Source organism: Pinus tabuliformis, chromosome 9, assembly GCF_031772625.1.
Source record: "Pinus tabuliformis cultivar Carrire ecotype Pingquan chromosome 9, CPIR1, whole genome shotgun sequence".
NCBI classification, from domain to species: domain Eukaryota; kingdom Viridiplantae; phylum Streptophyta; class Pinopsida; order Pinales; family Pinaceae; genus Pinus; species Pinus tabuliformis.
In genome coordinates, this window is record NC_142307.1 from 1477514691 (window position 1) to 1477534506 (window position 19816).

General features: G+C 38.6%; 1 protein-coding gene across 1 annotated transcript in view; it reads left to right on the top strand.

Moving 5' to 3' along the window:
• LOC149154203 (LOB domain-containing protein 1-like) overlaps positions 1-19816 on the top strand; it is a 104582-nt gene that overhangs the window by 82964 nt on the left and 1802 nt on the right. The gene's annotated exons all lie outside the window — the stretch shown is intronic.

Here is a 19816-nt window from a genome sequence, read left to right on the forward strand (position 1 = left end):
CATGCAATTCATCCAGTAATTCATCAATAACAGGAATGGGGAACTTATCTTTAATAGTGAGCTTGTTGAGCTCCCTATAATCTGGACACATGCGCCATGATCCATCCTTCTTGTGCACCAATACTACTGGAGCTGAGAAAGAACTTTGACTCGGTTGAATTATACCAGCCTCTAGCATTTCTGCAACCATACGTTCAATTTCACTTTTTTGGACATATGGATATCTGTACGGCCTGATGTTTGGAGGAACACTTCCTGGAATCAGATGAATAGCATGATCATGATCACGCATAGGTGGGAGACCTTTGGGAGTCTCAAATACCTTGGAATGATTGTCCAGGACTTTTTGGAGATCTGGAGAAATAGATGATTCCAATGTGGAAACATCTAGCGAACATAATTGTGCAATTACACCTCTTTGCTCCTTTTTTAGAAGCTTTGTCATGCCATTAGAGCTGATTATCTTTCCTGGTTTCCCTGCAATACCCCTTAATTCAACTTCCTTTCCTTCCACAGAAAATTTCATGAAAAGTTCTTGAAAATTAAAAGCTATTGTACCCAAGGATTGTAGCCATTGGACTCCTAGTACAACATCAGCACCTCCCATTGGAATGGAAAGCATTGGGCTAGTCAATACATATTCTCCCATGGATAGCTTGATATTATGGCACTTTCCAGAACAATTTATTGTTCCTCCATTTGCAATCATCACTTGACACTCTGGTGCTGGATATAGGAAGCAATTCAATTCTTTTGCTACCCTACAATGAATAAAATTGTGGGTGCTTCCTGAATCAATCAACACTATTACCTTTTTCTTCTTGATTTGTCCTTCTATCTTGATGGTTTGAGGAGTGGTAATTCCCGCCAATGCATTACAAGATATGGTCGGATTTATTTGTTCTTCATCTAGGCTTTGTTCCTGGAATATATCCTCTTCTTTTGACCTTTCTTGCTCCTTTTCTTCTTCCTCTTCACAATCTATGTAGAATAATTTCTTCTCAGCACACTTATGACCTTTTGTGTATTTGCTATCACAATTGTAACAAAGCCCTTTTGCTCTTTTTTCTTCCAATTGTTGTGGTGTCAACCTTGTAGGTTGTGGAAGACTATGGGCAACAACACTTCCGTCTTTATAGTTGTGAATGGTATGCTTCCTAGTTGCCATAATTTTGCTTTCCATTTTTCTTGCTAACCTGAATGCCTTCTCTAATGAATCAGGTTCCCAAAGGCGCACATCATGTTGGATATTATCCTTTAAAGACCCTATGAACACATCAATCCTATGCTCCTCTGGAATATCTTTTACCCTTATGTTCAATTTTTGGAACTCCTCAATGTGCTCCATTATTGAACCCTTTTGTTTGAGACTTATCAATTGGCTAAAAAAAGTGTTGCTTTTTGTATCCTCATAATGTGCTATCAATTCTTCCGTAAAAATTGCCCAAGTGATAAATTGTTTACGAGAACAAAGCCATTGATACCATACAAACTGATTTGGTTCCAAATATAAAGTTGCCATACGTACCTTTTGTGTGTTTTGCACATTATTGAGATCGAAGAATTGCTCCATCTGTAATATCCATGTGGCGGGATCCTTGCCATCAAACTTCCTCATATCGATTTTTGGAACATGGTGAGTCTTCGATCCAACATTAGAGTCTATGGAATCATGATTAACATTTCTTTTGTTCTCATCATGAGTTTCCTTTACTACCTTTTCACCATTAGTGACCCTTTCTTGTAGCAAATTCTTCAATTCATCCATCTTATCATCCATGCCATCAATTTTAGCGTCCATGCCATTCACCTTAGCTTCCATGCCATCCATCTTAGCTTCCATGCCCTTTATCTTAGATTCCACGCCATTTACCTTAGATTCCATGCCATTTATCTTAGATTCCACGCCACTTATCTTAGCTTCTGTTAGCTTTTGTGAGCGTGACATTTGTTGCACTTGTTCTTGTAATTTTGATATATCATGTAGCATTTCTTCCTCTTCTTCATGAGTCATGCTAGAGCTTTCAGGTTCCTTACTAGGTGTTTGCATTTTCTTTCCTCGGGGCATTAGTTACCAATAATAATGTTTTACTATGCCCTTTGAATTCCGTTAAACCAAGCTTACACAAAAATTAAAAAAAACTACACACCTTTTTTCACTTTATAGAAGCCTGATATTGAATCTGATGTATCTCTGTAATTTCGGATCCTCCAATTCTAAAATTGCTACCTGTAGTAGCCTTCTGTGTCCTCTTTCCAATGCCACAAGTCTGAGCCAAATTGGATTCTCCAAGGAAGAGTTATGTGAAATCTCCCACAGTGACTAGCTTTTAGACTGGTTCAGTACAGCGAACTTGTACGACTTGCCACGAGTCCCTGTTTCAACCTTTGAATCTGAAACACACATAAAAAAAACTACAGTCTGTCCTCTTTCTGTACCTTCTTACGAAATTTCAATCCGATCCCCAGAGAGAAAGTTATGACGATTTTCCCCAGGTCACCTGTTTTGAATGTAATTAAAGAGTCTGCAAGAAGACCAACTTCCTCAGATCATATCTCCGCAAATATCGCGCAAAAAGCTCTGAAATTCAGACCCAAGGTTCAGCGCAATTTCTTCTCAAATGGGTTTTTTGTTTTACTTCTGAAACGTCACAGAAACAATGTTATAGCGAAAATGCCACGATGACCTGTTTGGAGCAGCGAAACCCTAGAATCCAAAGCTCTGATACCAAATGTTATGAAACCAGCTCACAAAAAGATAGAAAAGAGAGATCCACGCCTTAGAATTCAGCCTCTTCGAGGGAGCAACCTCCTTTACATTACATAAATGAACAATTCTTGGATGATACAAATGAAAATACCTCCTTTCTATATATAGGAGTCTAAGTGGTCCCAATACAATCAAAGCCTACATAACAATAATATTGTAGGGCACAACAATAACAATAGTGGGCTTCTATGTGGCACAATAGTAACAATATGGGAACTACATGGGTACATCAATATAAATAAGGGGTATAACTACAATAGTAATGGGGTAATCACTAGTATTATAGGGACCCAACAGTCCAGCAAGAAGTCTCCTCTACTTTGACAAGTTTCACTCTATTCCTAATGAAGCCAAAAGGTATGTAATCTCTCCTCTCAAGCTTAACTAGGAAGTCTCAATTCCACCAGCATTTACCCTAAAAAAATTTCAGCTTCTAACCCCTCTAGCAACCAGCCCAATGCCTTAATTTATAGTGCAATGGAGGGAAGTTACTAGGTCCACCTTCAAATGGATAAAGCCCTCCTTCAAAGGGATAGCTCCTCTCATCAAGGGATTAGCTCCTTCACTTTTGGGATGCATGAACCACTTAGGAGCGAACCATCCATGTTAAGATTCCCTCTAGAATCATCTAGAATTAACCCAAAGTGAGTTTTTAAGAATAAACTTGTGCCTTTTTTACTTTCACAGAGTTCCGCACCCACTCCTTTAGAGACAGAGCGGGCAGGTCCGCAGGTAACACGAACAAAGGGTGTGGGACCACAGGCAACAGTGAGAGAAAGTGCAGAACCAGAGATTTATTGATTTTTAAGGTCTTTCTCTCATTTTCAAAGCTTGACATGAAGAGCTGAGGTTTGAGACTTGCTTAGGAGGACAGTATGAATGATGATAGACCCATACTGACTGCAAATAGTCATGGTGACAATATTTTGTGTAACAGATTTCCCCTTAAAGTGTGAATTCTGTAGTAGATGAGGATTTCATTTATCATCTAGGAAGAGTGAAGTACTTTATCATTTCGAGGATCATCTTGCGGAGAGCCCGGTTGGAACCTGTAAAAACATTCAATGCAAAATATATATATGAGATCATATCATTGCTGAGGTAGGCATTCCCATACTCAGATTAAAACTGACTAGAAAACTAACTACTGCTTTGATATAGGAATGATCTTGAAATACATCACAAGTATAGACACGTGTAGACACAATATGGACGCAGCCATCTGTTTATGAATAGTCCACTGTATAATGAATACAAAATTCCTCGCACTGTCTTAATCGATATTCTGCACTCTACAATAAACATCAATCTGTCTAATGCAATTATCCAGCTTCTCTGCATTCAACTCTCCATCATTTATTGGTAAATCAGATTTAACATCTAATTTAATCAAAGATGTTTTATTTTTGTTTTCAAGGCTACTAGGAGGTGTGGGAAGTTTTTCTTCTTTCCCCTTGCCTTTAGAGTAGTCATGGAGGAAGGATTCTTCTACACCTTTATCTTGTTTGGATTTTGATGAATCTTCCTCTCTACCTTTCTTAAATTCTCTAAACATTTCCTCTACCATGGCTCTCATGGTCATGAAACTATCCATGAACTGAGGGTCTGATTCCAAGGGAGTTTCTTCTGTCATTTTCCTCTTAGGATAGACTCTTCCAATTTGAGGGTTAGTTTCAATCAACTCTCCTTCTCCTAGTTTAAGCTTTGATCTAGTTAGCATTCAATAACAAAATCTAGCACAAGCTTGTCTAACTTAGTAAACTTGAGCTCTGATACCACTTGATCTGGAATTTATCCAAGACAAAGAATTTAAAGGTATTACAGACTCGTGCATGGATGTGCCTATGTTACTTTATGTAATGGATCGATAAGATTGCAAAATACATAGACACTGAGGTAGTTAGAGAAAACATAACAGGGAAACATGTAATACAACAAGTTTAATAAGGAGTTCACCCAATACTCCTGGGCTACATCTCCTAGTCCAGTTTTTAATAGTGGCCTTTATATTATGTTTTCAAAGCAGAGTTTCTTTACAACAGTGAGCTCAATTTGAGTCTCACTCAACATATATGAATTAGTAGGATTTGAGTACACAGACTCTCCTTACTGGTACTTGACCTCTACTGGTCACAGTAGTATGAGCCCAATCTGAAACTCATACATGACAAGCCTAAGCCGAGGAGCTCGCTTGAACCTCTCAAGCTTTCTCTGGAGTGCATAGACTCTCTGGCTCTCTCTCTAGCTCTGTCTGGCTGGATGTTGCCTTCAGGTCAGCTCGGCTTCTACTCTTTGTTCTCTGCTCTTAGCTTTCTGCGGCTAACTAACTCCTCCCTCTCAAGCTTTCTCTGTCAATTCATGGCTTTAAAGCTAGTTTGCTTTCTATCGGTTCGTTTCCGCTTCTCAGCATTCTGGTTTTCCTTCCCCTGTTCATTCGAATTCCTTGGTTTGCATCATCATCACTGTGTAACGCTTCGCAGGGAGGTGGCCACCTATTTCCTAACAAACTGGGTGTCAAATTCCTTGAATCATATTTGAATGGCCATTAATTCCATTTGGTTCAAGATCGCCCGTGAAATACGATTCATTTGCCAACTCATCTTCCATGTTGGACTTCAAATCCCCTGTAATCTTGCTCTACAACCTTGTCAAATCTGGTCATTTATCGGAATGCGCCTCCACTGTTGATTTGGGCCCCCTAGATCCTACGGTCATCGTGCATATTGGGTGGGAAAGTTCCATGACATTTACCCATCCGATGTGGGCAGTTTTCTCTCTCATCCACCAGACGCATGTCGCTCAATGTGTGGCATCGGGCGAGACTCAGTCAAAGCTGCTTACTACCTCAAGACCTTCCGATATCCTACCGATTTGTGGAATCCCGCACTATGGAACTGAATGCATTACTTTTCTGCATTTCATAGAGATTTCTGGTCCGAGTGCTTTGGGGCTTTCCTTCACTGAGGGGGACACCCTACGATACGCGATTAGAGCTTAGCGCTAATCGCGTATCATAATATAACTCTGTTTCTCAAACTAGCCTCCGATTTTGCCAGTTTGTGCCAGCGCACATTACCATGGGCCAATGGTCTGCGCACTCGACCGAGGGTCCTCGTTGCTCCACTCTGGACACAGTTGCAACTGTCATGAGGATTCTTTTTGATAGCTTGATTTTTCTAAGACTTGAATCTTTTGGCATAATTTGAGAAAGTCATGAAAACTTAGATAGTGTTTAGGATCCAATTCAGATCAATTATTTCATATGCCACTAGGATTCCTAATGTAGGGGAGAAGTGGTTCAAGCGCCAAGATCTAGATGAGTTCTATTATGAACCTTATATTAAACCCCAGTATAAAAATCAGGTGAAGAGACTATTTCCTTTTAGGTTTCTTGAGAACAAGTATGTCCCCATGATGAAAATCATCATGAAGTATTTCACTTGTGAGGGCAGGTTCTCCAGGCGATACACTTATCACATCAAGCTCCTCATGCATTTTACTAGGGTGAGGATGTTAAACCTCCCTTACTACTTGTTTAAGAGTATTAACAAGATGGCTTTTATTATCTAAAGGAATCCTTACCCTCAACAGATGAGCAACCTTTATCATTACTCTCTGATCAAGGTCATTGTGCTTCATCATCTCAGTCTCCTTAACATCCCTTGGGAGACCTTTATTTCTCATGAGATCTTCAGAGGTCCTCAAATTCCTTCACCAGTGCCTCAAGAAATAGGAGGACCTTCTAGCCCAGTGAAAACAGATGAGGAAGCCAAGGAGACAAGAACTACTGAGGTGCCCATCTACATGACATATCAGAGGGGCACTAGGAGATTATTTGCAGCAGATAGGCAAGTGTTTTCTCCACGGGATGTGGAAGGGGCCTTGCCTTCTTCATCAGTTCATAGGCAAGTGTTTTCTCCACAGGATGTGGAAGGGGCCTTGCCTTCTTCATCGACACAATAGGTACAAGTGCAGCAGCTACACAAAGGCAAGGAAAAGATGCCAGAGCAGAGTCTTGATGATGAGGAGGAAAGGGACTTTGACTTGACTCAGCATGACGATCGTCATGGGGTTCAAGTCATTGACTTAGAGGCTCAAGATGAAGAAACCATCAAAGACATCATCATACGGGAAAGAGAAGCTCAAGTACAAGCTTTGGAAAACAATTTGGAGACGACCAAATATGCCATTGCATACTTGGATCAAGAAAACAAACAATTGAGTGACAAACAAGTCCTCGTGGAGCTATAAATGCTCAAGTTGGAACGACAAAGTGGCAAAGAAGCACAAGTCACTTTGACTCCTATTGAGCAGGAGATTGAAGATGATAGGGAGACTTGGCTTGAAAAAGTCAACCTACACCTTGAGAAGCTGCTACAAAAGGCCAAAAATGATAATTAGATGATCAGACACATGGCCTATCATTATAGGACTCGAAACAATATTTACAATATGAGGGTCAAGAGAATGAAAACTAGGCTAATGCGAGCCTTGAAAGGAAAGAAAGAGGAGGATAGACTTAGGATGCTAGCTGAAGCTTCCTTGGCTAATCAGAGCACATGATTATGGTGCTTCTCACCAATTTTGGGGAATTTTTGAGAATATTTTGTCATTTGCAAATTTTGGATTTCAATACACAGGAAAACTGCCTATAGTGGCGCTGCGCTTTTCCTAGGGGTACCCATTGAAGAAATGGTTTACATTTTTGGATTCAAAGTAATGAGGACATGCACCCTAGCACGTTTCAAATTTTTTTGGGAAGAACTGGCCCACCAAAAGGTCAAAAAACACCTTAAAAGTGACCTTTCTGCCACTTTTTCGACACACAGAAGCAGTCTTGGGAGAATCAAGTTTTGATGGGTCAAATGAGCTTCAAGTTCAGAAACTCTAGGTGTTTTGGAAAGTAGACTTGAATACCTTTCCAATGAGCTATTATGGGCTCAATTTGGATTCTGGGAAGGCCTCCAAAAGGGACTTAAAAGTGGTGATGCGCTTTTGGCCAGTAGCACTGCGCTTTTGACAGTTTTGCTCAGGGTTTCTATTTTTCCAGTTTTTTTACTCTAATCATGGATTATCTCTCATGGTGGATGATTTGGTATTGTAAATGATTACTTGGAATGTAATTATGATAGATAAATAGTGATAGAGGGTAGATTCATTTCTTTAGAAGTTATTTTGAGCTCAATTGAATCAGTTTTTCACTTTTAGAGGCAAGTTGTTGATGATGCCTATATTCCTATTTCTTGTTCAGTATTAGTTATATTAGCTCCTCATCTTAGGTATTCGACCCTTGAGGATGGGAGGAGATTGAAATCATGTCTATATCTTCTTCTTCTTTCTCATTGTAAAGGGTTGGACTCAGCTAGATGCTCAGACATTGATTGTACACCTTTTGTAAGCAGTTTGGTAGGAAATTAATAAGATTTGCAGCTATTTTTATGGGATCCCTGTAGTATGGAGTTCTAGTACAGTTTATTCTTCTGTGATTATATGTTTATATGTTTTATGTATTCCATATATCATTTCGTTGCTTCTAGTTGAATGTTTTCAAATTTGATAGGTAGAATCCATTGTATCAGTGCTCTGCCTTGGGAAATCATTCATCATTTCATGTTTTCTGTAGTCCAGGAAGGATCCATAGTTGTCACATGCCCTTCTTAGCTTCTCACCAGTCTTAAAAATCTCACCCCATCAAGCCCAAGAGTGTTAAAGCCTCTACCTACCTTGCCCCATAGAACACCCTGCATTTCTAACCTAATTTCCCAGACCTAAACTACCCAGCTCCTCCTGATCTGGAAAAACTCCTTCAAAATCCAATCAAAATTTCGTGTTACTATACCTAACCTAAAATCCTTTACCTGATCTTGTCATCTTGACTGAGATCCTTATGGAGAGAGACCTCTCCTGGCCTCGTAGGGCTAACTACTTGGCTAAGCTTGGTTTGTGGTTACCCTAGGATTGCCTCCCTTCAGGCAGAGGTCAATCTAGGTGATAACACTTTCTTCACTAAAGGATCCATCAAAATGAAAATATGTATTATCATTTATATTAGTGAAACTATCTTGATCATTGTCCTTATCCTTGCCTTTTAATACAGTAGGTTTCCTAACCTCATCAGTCTAATGGATGTGAAATTGGCACAGACTACCTAGTTATGGTAAAGGTATATAACTTGGAGTTGTATCTTGGACAATCTGAGAAAGGGAACCAGGCAAGAAAACCCAAACATTGCTTCCTAGATACAATAATGTAGCCAACTTGGGCAAAAGAAGGATGTTTTTTGTAAGTGCAGGGAACAAGTTTGCATGAATCTCATGCTATGGAAGAGATGTTTCACCAACATCATGCTTTATAGAACTACCTTGAGACTTTTCTAATTCAATACCCTTAGGCCTAGGTAAATCAAGTAATACAATGTGTTCTCCTTCTTTCAAAATTTGTGGGGCATGATTTCCTTCATCCAAACAAACACCAAATAAATAAGGTTCTAAAATATTTTTGAGCATATGTTCTCGATGTCAAAAATCGTAGCTTAAGTCACATTTTCCCATGTCAAGTACACAGTTTTCCACCAATGATATAATGTTTCTATCAACAACTAGAGAATGCAAAATAACCTGCACAGATGGATTTGCTTGATGAGATGAACCATATATATATTACTTATTTAACATTCTATAGAAACATTACAACCAAGCTACCAAGTGCATTTGATAGTGTGAACTTGGACTATGGTATATAAACATTCAATAATGAAAGATTGATAACAATACATAGGATATACAAATCAAGAATATTAATGACTTGTTAAATCGCAAATGATTTTCCAAATCACGCATGTCCATCTTTCCAAATCTATCATGAGAGAATGTTTGAACACATACAAGAAAACTCTAGAATCCGGATGGTATAAAGACATCCATTATATTGGGTTCATAGAAAGGTACATATAAAAAAAACTCCTTTGTTTCCTATTGTTACTCTTATGTAAGAAAAAAGGGATGGAAATGAAAATGCGATTGGCCGAGGAACCATGCATGAGAGGTGCTACAAAGAACTTCACGTTGGGACACATATTGTAGGAACCTTACTTACATTTCTCACATCACCAGCACAATATTACATGCTCCAAATCTACATGATCACCAGGAGCCAAGTGTCTCACTTCATTTCCGACCTCCTCAATCATTCTAGCATACTCATGACCAATCACCATTGGTTGTTTTACAATAAATTCTACACACCATAATGTTTGCAACCAAAACCAAGAAAGCTAGTTTTTTAAGTAAAACTGTCGATTGCTAAAGAAACTTCCATGAGCTAAACACCCTAAAACTTAAACATATAACTACCCTAAGTAAAAAAATTAAAACTACCACAACGGATTATTATCCATAAAATCACAAATTCCTAAACAAGGTCTACCTTTCCAGCTAGCACACGAGGAAGTTAGAAGTTGGTAAAGAGAACGTCACACTGTAGAAGGAACATGCATGCAATAGCCATTGAGTTCCTTTGTCAATTGCCTTCAACCATCATGAATAGGCTTGGAGTCTCTTATAATAGGTTTCCATACATCATTCTCTTTGAAAATGATATATGACCAATCTAGATCTATCTTAACTTCAACTTCATCTTAATCAAGAAGAGGCATCAAATCTTTGGACATGTAAGCCCTTTTGATGAAGTAAAAATAGTTCTATAAAAAAATACACCTAAAATAATTCCATCCCTACTCCTACTTGATAAATATGGGATTAACTTTTGCTACTTGATAGATCTAGGATTAAGAAGTTAAGACATATCTATCTCTCTCTATATGTATTTAATGTGAAAAGTAAACATAACACCAATGTTACACTCATTCATGACTACACTTATAACTCATCCCCATACTATACTGTATATAAGACATCCCCATATTGGACTATAAAATGTGCATCTAGATACAAATAATGTTAAACCCATTTGAAAGAAAACTTCTCCTACTAGGCTACATGATACACCTTCTAGGACAACCAATGTTACAGTCAATCACTCCTGACACAACTCCCCCATACTAGGTAATATGATATGTCCTTGGGCATAACATTACACTCACTCAAGCGTGACACAGTTCCCCATACTAGGTTGTAGACTGGTCTGTTTGTTCTCTACTCGAATCTACGATTGGAGGATCTAGATATTTTTTTCCTCGCAACACCCTTAGACAGGCAAGCCTACCCGAAGGGGCCTCACGCCTAGTTGACAAAACTTTCAAGCCTTGACCCTGATATACCCAAGGATAACTGAACTTGCACCTCATGACAGAGGGGTAATGACTTGGTAGGGGCTTCATCCAACTAGGCTACCCATCAAGGCTAATTGGAGGATCTAGATATCCTACTAGTGAATCTGATTCTAACCCTATAGTGATAGATGTGACTCATTAGGAAGTCCTATCACACTATGGGATATATCCTAGGACTTTAGGGGTGGCCTTAATTATTAGACATATAGAACTAGGTACTTTTTGAATAGATAGGATGTAGATATCTACCATGATATAGGGTATTTCAGGATCTCAATCTTAAAGGAGTAGAATGTGCATATAATTTTAATTAGCAAATGTAGTTCCCCATGCTTGAATGTAGAATGTGCATCTAGCTGCAATTAGATGACATAATTCCCCATGTTGCACTGTAGAATGTGCATCTAGCCGGAATTAGTTGGAAAACATAATTTTTACTCAATTGATATTAGATCATCCAAAAATATATACTACATATTAGATCATCCAAATAATACATAGTACATATCCATTGATCGATTGATCCTTATTTTAACATGCTTTAATATCTACATGGCCTATATACAATTCCCCTACACCTTGGTGATGAATGTTCAATATCTGATACAAAGACCTTCATATTACTATTATGTGTAAAATGAAAAAAAGAGATACATTATCCCTTTCTTGTGGAAAGCACATCAAAACCCCTAAAACTAGTTTTATTGTGGTTATCTAACTATTCCCTTTATTTGCAGTGGGTGCAATGAACTGCACAAATATAACAACTACATTTAACATATCAATAAACAGAGGCAGGAAATCCATTCACAAAAAAAGAGTATATTATAGGTTGAAATTCCATTCCACAATTTGCAGAAAATTGGGGGACTATCCATTCATAACTAAGAAACTTATAAGTGATGTGTTCAACCAGACCTTAAATCCCAAAATTCTAGATCAAATTATGAATAAATTCAATTTTCTATTAGAGGATGTCCTATAGATCCGATGACTCTTAAACTATGTTAAAAGCATACATAAACAAAACATCATACCCTCAAATAGTGGAAATATCTACCATAGATACCCACATCCTTCATGCACACCTTTGCATCATGAGGGTCTACAACAACATGCATTTAAATATACATTAATTAATTAATCTCTCCAAGGTTCCCACGAGATAGAATGACAAGCCAAGAAAAAACTGAGTAGTGACTTACCAGGAGGCAAAAGTTTAAAGGGTTGGATGTGAAGAGTGTTTATTTCGGTGAGCCATGCAGCCATATTACCACCTTCCCCATTTTCATTACCTTGAAACATTTCTCCCTTCCCTATTTTTTCTCCTTTGGTTAGATGATCAATTCAAGATAGATAGGCACAAAAGATTATATCTGATCAAAAATTTATAAAAGAACCCTGGAAAATTTTCTCCAAAATCTAGCTAAATTGATTTGGGATAAGTATTTTTTCAAGTCCATCTCAGGCCCAGACTTCGCAAAAATCTAGAAGCACTGACTGAAAATAGACACTTGACTTACTCTGGACTAGAGATTTCTCCATACACTCTCATACTCCCACAAATTTCTCCATCATTCCTATTTTTTTCCCTCCGCTTGTCCAGTTTATTATATAAATAATTCCCTATAATACACATATTGATAAATAATATATAAAAACCATTTACCCTCTATTATATGCTCTGTAGAAATTTTGAATAATTTAACACATATTCACAGAGATTATCCTGATCATACAATTATAAGCGGAACATGTATAATACATAATCTCCTCTACGTTGATCATCAATTTACAGAAGCAGAAACATTCACAGGCGCACATAGAAGCATCAATCAAACTCATAAACACAGTATGTATCCCAGGGAAAGCATCTCGCTAAAAACCCCACACTATCTGTATATTATATTGATTGAATCATGTAACAATACAAAGCATAATACTTCTCACAAGTATCTCCACCTGTTACACACAATACAGCTCAGATTTGATCTCCAAATCTCTTCCACTGCTTGCCTGCCTCCACTGCTCAATACCTGCTCAAGAACTGATGAGAATGGCTTCCCAAACTCGTTTTTCACCTGCAAAATAGTCACTCACTCTTTGTGGACGTGAGCAAAGGCTAAAATGTGGGCCAAATACGTGAGCAAACTCATTGGCATACTCAATCCCTTGATTGTGCAAGATCTGATGCACAACTATAGTCACAACTGATAGCAATCTGATTCTCTACCACTTGTCCCTGTTGAACTGAACATGCACTGACATGCAACTGAGTTAACTGATGTATTCTTTAGTTGTATTATGAGTTAATAATTAGTTTAACAACTCATCATTAGTCTATCTGCAGTTAGACTAACTACAACTAGTTTAACTAAGTCAAACTGAACACAACTCCATCAACTGTACCTCCAGTCCACTAAACTCAACTCACTTGAGTTCTAACTGAAGTCATGCATGCAACAACTCAACTGACTCATAAGAAAAGCGTATTTCCTTCTGACAGCTGCATGTGCCACCTCTGTAGCTCAAACTGAAGTGCTCCAAGAGAATAAGATCAAGTTTATAGTCCAAATATTATTGTGAGATAATAATATTTGACTTTTCTATTTTTGACAGCCAGTCTAAAAATAGACTTTGATCACTCACACTGTGATCACTCACACTTTCATCAAAACTAGAAGTCCATCTATTTTTCCCAACTTGATCAATCATCCATAAACATAGACATGATCCATATGTCTAAAAATAGACATAGTCTAAAAATAGACTTGCGCCAAAAATAGCATGCAGGCCCACTTAGTGAAGGCAACTCTTTTCACTAAGCTCCATCATCTTGTTGCAATCTCAACAAGAATTTCTTGTTGCACACTTTTCAACACTCCCTCTCAACAAGAAAGGCTTCCTCTCAAACCCGATCCTGTAACTCTGGAATGTTCTCCATGCAACACATCTGGCCGGTCCACTTGCTCTGTCATCAAAGTCTCTAACTGTTATTGCCTCTGTCGACTGAAACTCTGCATCTCTGTGCTCTTCAGTATCTGACTGCTCTAGCCTCTGTCACTTTGATCTCTGACTGCATCTGTGCTGCTGTTGGTTCTATCTCCCAGCATTACATCCGCACTGCACCTCCCAACTGACCTCCCTGTTGGGATAGAAACATCCTCTAATGTTGAAGCTCTACCTGCTGCTGACAAGTGCTCCCTCTCTGACATCTGCGCTACTGCAACATCTCCATGCATCTCGCACCATTGCACACCTCTCTGTGCCACCTAGCACTGTGCAAAACACTTGTGCCTCTCGCATTGCTATAGCCTGCTAGCTATGCGCTGTCCTGGGATTCCCTGCACTGTCGCTCTCTCTGCCGCTCCATCCGCATCTGTCTCTACCCAATCAGTCAGTTCCTGCTACTACACATCGGGGCTCCCGTAGCAAGGTCTCATCCAAGAGGTTGGGTACCTCAAGGATCTTGCCCCTCCTCCTTGGGACAATCAATCCACATCACCCCACCTCCTACCTGGAGGTATGGCTGCATGCGATCCCTCAGCCCACCTGGCTCGAAGTTTCCCCCTACTGGAGGTCTCTGGATGAGTAGATGTCTCTACTCTATCTCCTCTCAGCTTCCCCTGTTGTGGCTCCTCCACAACCTCCTGAAGCTGTTGTACCAATCGTGGCTCCTCCACAATCGTCTGAGACTTCTTCTGGCTTTGCATGTTGAGAGGTAATATACACTCCCTCTCAACCACCTAGTCTCCATCAGTTGCCTCGCTGCTCAAGGCTTCGCATGCATCTTGAACCTCAAGAGCATACAGGTTCCTGACCCGTGAACCAATCTCATGACAACGAAAGCATCGCACTTTCGATTTGTCAACCTTCTTCCCACCACTAGAAGAACTGGATTTGAAAAGAGAAACCTTCTCCTTCCCCTTCTTCGCCTTACTCGCTAAGGCACAGTTCTCCTCATCCTGCATGGATGAAGAACTGTCTCTGGTGCTCCGTTTGATCTCCTCCTGCATCAAATCTGACCATAGTCGTTCACAATTTGGCAGTTTCTCCCTTCCATTCACCGAGTCCTGGCAGCTATGCCAACTCTTAGGAAGGTCAAGGAGTCCTAGACTCACCATCCCCATCCGACAGTCACCCCCACACTTCCTAGCTCATCCCGGCATTGGGTGAACTTCGTGAGATACTGGGGCATACTGTCTCCATTCTCGAACTGAATGTTTTTGAGTTTTATCTCTTGCTTTGGAATTAAATTCGAATTCCACCAGCACAAAACTCAACTGCTTCCGATCTAGAATTCGTGAGAACAAAATATTTCTCGTACAGAGATTGACTGTATAGGCTTTTACCGGATATTTCACCTTCCAAAGGAAGGATGAATCCAGAGGCTACCTGGCCCGATTACAGACTCTACCTGAAGAAATAGAATGTAAACACTTCCTGAATAGTAGATCTGATGATCAATCCTCGCTTGATATCCTGTAAAAATCTCTTCTACAAATCAAGCTGCTCCGATACCATGTAGAAACTTTTTCTACAAATCATCTAGCTCTGATACCATGTAGAAATTTTGAATAATTTAACACATATTCACAGAGATTATCCTGATCATACAATTATAAGCGGAACATGTATAATACATAATCTCCTCTACGTTGATCATCAATTTACAGAAGCAGAAACATTCACAGGCGCACATAGAAGCATCAATCAAACTCATAAACACAGTATGTATCCCGGGGAAAGCATCTCGCTAAAAACCCCACACTATCTGTATATTATATTGATTGAATCATGTAACAATACAAAGCATAATACTTCTCACAAGTATCTCCACCTGTTACACACAATACAGCTCAGATTTGATCTCCAAATCTCTTCCACTGCTTGCCTGCCTCCACTGCTCAATACCTGCTCGAGAACTGATGAGAATGGCTTCCCAAACTCGTTTTTCACCTGCAAAATAGTCACTCACTCTTTGTGGACGTGAGCAAAGGCTAAAATGTGGGCCAAATACGTGAGCAAACTCATTGGCATACTCAATCCCTTGATTGTGCAAGATCTGATGCACAACTATAGTCACAACTGATAGCAATCTGATTCTCTACCACTTGTCCCTGTTGAACTGAACATGCACTGACATGCAACTGAGTTAACTGATGTATTCTTTAGTTGTATTATGAGTTAATAATTAGTTTAACAACTCATCATTAGTCTATCTGCAGTTAGACTAACTACAACTAGTTTAACTAAGTCAAACTGAACACAACTCCATCAACTGTACCTCCAGTCCACTAAACTCAACTCACTTGAGTTCTAACTGAAGTCATGCATGCAACAACTCAACTGACTCATAAGAAAAGCGTATTTCCTTCTGACAGCTGCATGTGCCACCTCTGTAGCTCAAACTGAAGTGCTCCAAGAGAATAAGATCAAGTTTATAGTCCAAATATTATTGTGAGATAATAATATTTGACTTTTCTATTTTTGACAGCCAGTCTAAAAATAGACTTTGCTCACTCACACTGTGATCACTCACACTTTCATCAAAAATAGAAGTCCATCTATTTTTCCCAACTTTATCAATCATCCATAAACATAGACATGATCCATATGTCTAAAAATAGACATAGTCTAAAAATAGACTTGCGCCAAAAATAGCCTGCGGGCCCACTTAGTGAAGGCGACTCTTTTCACTAAGCTCCATCATCTTGTTGCAATCTCAACAAGAATTTCTTGTTGCACACTTTTCAACATGCTCAATATATGATTTTATGTTTTCCTCATTTTTTGTGCCCCAATATGGATGCACATGGTATGGTATCTCGTTGTTAGTGAAGCCCTCATGGTGTCAGGCCATATTTGACATATAGAAAACTAAGACTTGAATACATCATAAAAGCATAAGCCCTTTTCACTGGGCTGAAGCAAAATTGAGTAGATAGAATGAAAGAAAGCTAATAGATAATACATTTTAATCATTTTTAGAGAAATACATTTGCATGGGATCCTTTTGCCCGAACTTGACGGGTCTGGTGGATCCTCATTATCAGATTCGCATAGGATATGCCCCTTAACTTGAGAAAGATGACCATCAATTTTTTTCCAAGCAAAAGCGTTGATTCCTTAACATTCTATTGATATCTTCTAAGGTGGTGAAGACATTATACCACCCCACTTGTTTTTCCTTTAAGACAAGCCCCAACATGGTTTTCATTTGTCAATGTAAGGCCACAGAGTTTATATATTGTTTCTTCCTTCCCCTAGTGTGCCCAAGGTTAGGAGTAAAAGTAGACATATCCTCTAATATTTTTGAATCAGAGTGGGATTATTTCTCCACCCCAACTTGAGTTTCTAATTTACGTGTCTCTTTCCTTATTTCTAGCAGAAATACATTAAAGAGTGTGACAACCAATTCATGAGCAAAAATCCTTTCTCCTTTCTAACCCTATGGATTGTTGCCCCCTCCCTGATGCCTACAGTGCATTTTCTGCCTAAGAGAGATGTTTGAAACTGGGTGGGCACACCTGGAGCAACTATTATAAATACATCTACATGCAAAAAATAAGAAATGAAACTAGACACATCCATGTTAGAGATAGAGCCCCAACCCACTAAATCATCCCTAAAACTCGTGACATGGACCTTAGACCCGCGGGAATCACTTGGGTGTTGTATAATAGTCACAGAAACCTCTTAAAAGGTCCCCTTCCCCAACACCATTAAATATATGCCCAAACACACACATTACATTGAACCGAGGTCGTAGAAAACTCTTAGACACCTAGGAAGCCAAAACCAAAAAATCTTCTAGCCCAAACCTTACAATTCATTAGACAATGCTCACTAAATTTATCACAAAATTTAGCAATAGAACCAAACATTACAAATGTAAGGAGATTCCTAAGAAAAAGATGAAAACTTGTTGCCAAAACCTTGTGAATCCAACAAATAGACTAAATATAAAGACCCCAACATATAGAAATCAAACCTATAACCTGAGACCTTACCCAAACACATAAGTCAAAAAAAATTGTCAGGCAATGGGAGGAATCAACCTGAATTATAGCGCAGGGGGTTGAAAGTGAAGTCCACACCATCCCACCACATGCTAAGGTTCCAAGCTTCAAACTAGAGACCTGAACACCAAAGGCAGTTCATTTCTGCCACCAACACCCTCGCAAGACGAAGAGCCATATCTTTGTTTCATTACAACGGACACAAACTAGAATACGAAGCACCATTCACCACCGACTAGGTCAGAAAGCACCCATAAGGAGGCCAAGGACCTAGCCTCGCCTCCTCCCCTCAATCCACCACTAACTACTCTGCAAGACATCATTTGGACAGGTTTATAATAAGTTCAGGCCATTTGGGGTTTTGCATGTGAATGCATGCAAGGGGGTGGTTGCAACCCCTCCTTGTAAATGCACATCACGTCTAAGGGTGGTAGGCACAACCCCCCAAGTCTCGTCATTACTCACATTAACACTCCCATAGGGGAACGTTATTACACAACTAATAAAATAAACTATTATAGATATTCTAGGGTTGAGTAAATAATGTTTGGAAAAAGAAAAAATAAGAATATATATATATATGGAAAATCTATTACAACTTAGTTGTTAAACTAGTAGTGGGGATATCCATCACTCGTTGCTATTAGTGAATGCAATTTGACTCATCATTGTTATTCAAGGAAAACCACACCACCTAAAATTACACTCTAGGCCAAATAAATATTTATAATTATATAACTATTGTTTGAAAAGTAATTTTAAATTATTAATATTAAAAAATAATGTTAAGAAAATATACTAAATTCTTAATTTTGATAGATATAAAATTTCCAACCATATATATATAGGTTAGCTAGAATTATTTAAATCATTGACTTTGTATACCTAGAATATTTATAAAAAAGAATAAGTAATAAAATTGAGTTGTCTATAGTTCGATTATTTTTTGGAGTTTCTGTTGCGGAAATCCAGTGGAAAAATTTGAGGTGAAATCTTGATTTGTGCTATTTAAACTAGTTTTTTGACTTTATATATGGATTCAACACCATAAAAAACCCTTAGGGCACTTCTATTGTGCAGGGTTTATCCATCGAACTTGTGATTTCAATGAATTCCCACCCAATTTTAAAGAAATTAAGCTAGAAAAATCCACAAAAAGACTTCCAAAAAACACACTAAAAACATCAATAAAATCTATCCACACTTACCATTTAAGTAACATATTCTAATAAAAAAACCAAAACAGAATTTATAAATGGACGACGTATTGGAAACTTTAGGTATCTAGGTATAACCACAAGGACGGTAGGTCCATTATCGAAATTTTGTATCAAAACTTTGCCATATACATATTTGGTAGATTAGCTGGACCCCAGCCTAATGTTTTGATATAATATATATTCACATTTTCGATTATTAGAAAAAAAAATAACGTGATATAAAAATTCTCCGAAAAAAACCATTTATCATTTAGACAAATTTTAAACCTAAAAATACAAAACGTCAAAAGTTGAATTGACTAAGTGAGAGACTCATCAATACCAATAAAGGGTACGTGATTTTTCCTTTGGTTTTCAATGTACTATCAACGAATTTAAGACTCCTAGTGTAGCGTACATTACTACTAGCTGGCCGGTTGCCGACCAATCTCCTCCTTTCAATTGCCTTCTCCGAAAATACAGGTTGCAACTGGCAAGCGAGATTGAACATGCAGCTCATAACGCCGCCACGTCA